The sequence below is a fragment of the Fukomys damarensis genome, unplaced genomic scaffold (assembly GCF_012274545.1).
Source record: "Fukomys damarensis isolate Sample0158 unplaced genomic scaffold, DMR_v1.0_HiC HiC_scaffold_117, whole genome shotgun sequence".
NCBI classification, from domain to species: Eukaryota; Metazoa; Chordata; class Mammalia; order Rodentia; family Bathyergidae; genus Fukomys; species Fukomys damarensis.
In genome coordinates this window covers 7,209-8,903 of record NW_022901029.1, presented here as the reverse complement: position 1 = coordinate 8,903, position 1,695 = coordinate 7,209, and positions in this window count along the sequence as shown.

Here is a 1,695-nt window from a genome sequence, read left to right as displayed (position 1 = left end):
CGGTGAAGCATAGTTGTCCGTGAAACCTGTATTTTAAAACTGTAGGAGTTCCGTAAAATTTTAAATAAGACTCAGTTACGAATGGCAAAAAGTCCAGCTCCACTAAGTGCACAATCTGAAGGAAGGCTGGTGAGAGGTGCTGAAATCTACACTGTAGACACTGCTGCGACTTCTGAGGACTGGGATGGTACAAAGGCACACATGCTTCAGGAGTTAGAGTAGCATGCTGTGAAGGAGACTGGGCAGAAGGCCGCTTTGGTGCAATTTTAGTATTAGAAGACTTCAGCGTCAGTGATAAATAAGGAATCAAGCTCCCTGTGTAGTTGTAAATTTCTTAGCTGTCTTTGGAAGAAAGGTAAAACCACTGTTTTGCATGTCAGAATCAGAAACTAGGTCAGATCCACAGGAAGTTCTTAATGACCTACTTCACGCTCAACACCTGTTGATACTTAAGTAAGCATTGAAATCTGCAGGAGGGTATGGTGTATCTACCATCACTGAGTGAGGTAGGAGTACAGAGAGATGGAAGAGATTGAGTGTCATTTTGTCGCCCAAGTACCCTAATATTTTAAAGGGTCTCTCTTGATGAACTGCCACTGTGAGAGATTTAAAAGTGTGAAAATACAAAATGGATCTTACAGGCATGGAGGAGTCATGCTTCTCAGATTTCTACAGACTCTTCCAAAATAGGGGACACAACACTGTCAAGTGATTCAGGAACATGGATTACAGTTATCCAGCCTTGCATAAACTTTAAAAACTAAATAGCAAGTCCTTTTCAAATGCCCCTTCCTTCTAATAAACTGGATTTCATTAATTTTTATGATTATCCTTTTGAAAATAATGTTGTATTTTATCTAACATATTGAAAATAATTTACTTTGAAATACTCTTGGTAATTAATTTTCCACTTTCAGTCTAAAAAGAAACTCTAAGCCTTGTTTCCTTAAACTATGATTTGATCCATTCCTTAATAAGAATCTCAAAGAGTAAAGCAATGGCTTGAATTAAATGCATATGATTAAATTAAGTGGCTTATTTGAACACTGTGAATGTTTCTTCTTTATTATTTTTTATAATAAATGCCAGAAGGGAATTTTGTAGCAATTAATTTCAGTTCCAAAAAGATGGATTTCTATGTTTATGTACACGACTTTAAATGGGAAAAAGACTAAAAGGAAAAAGTTAGGTATAGAAATACTTATACACAATGGCATCTGCTCTGCTAGAGATAAACTTGAGCACTCACAGGTAAAAGGATGCAACTTGATATTAAGGGAAAGAAATCAGACACACAAACTTGAATGTTGCATTGCTTCTCTCACGTGAGAAATTATATAACAACTATTATCATAAGGATATTAATGCCCTCGGTACGACATTGCTTTAACACTGTTACAAAGGAAAGAAGGAAAACTCAGCCCCAAATACTAAGGTAATAGAGTGGAAACAGAAAAAAGTGTGCACTTCCCCAGTACTGAATTAGGAAAAGATGGATAATTTGTTTCCATTGATTGAAAAGAAGTTCATTTATTCAGGTAAGTAACGGATTGGATGAGAGTAAAATCTAAAACAAATCAATGAATACTATCCTGAAATTATTGCTAAATGTCAAATATATAAATATTTTTTACATCTGAGATGATAATGCTTTGATAAATGGATTTCACAGTCTTTTCTTCTTATCCCTGTGGT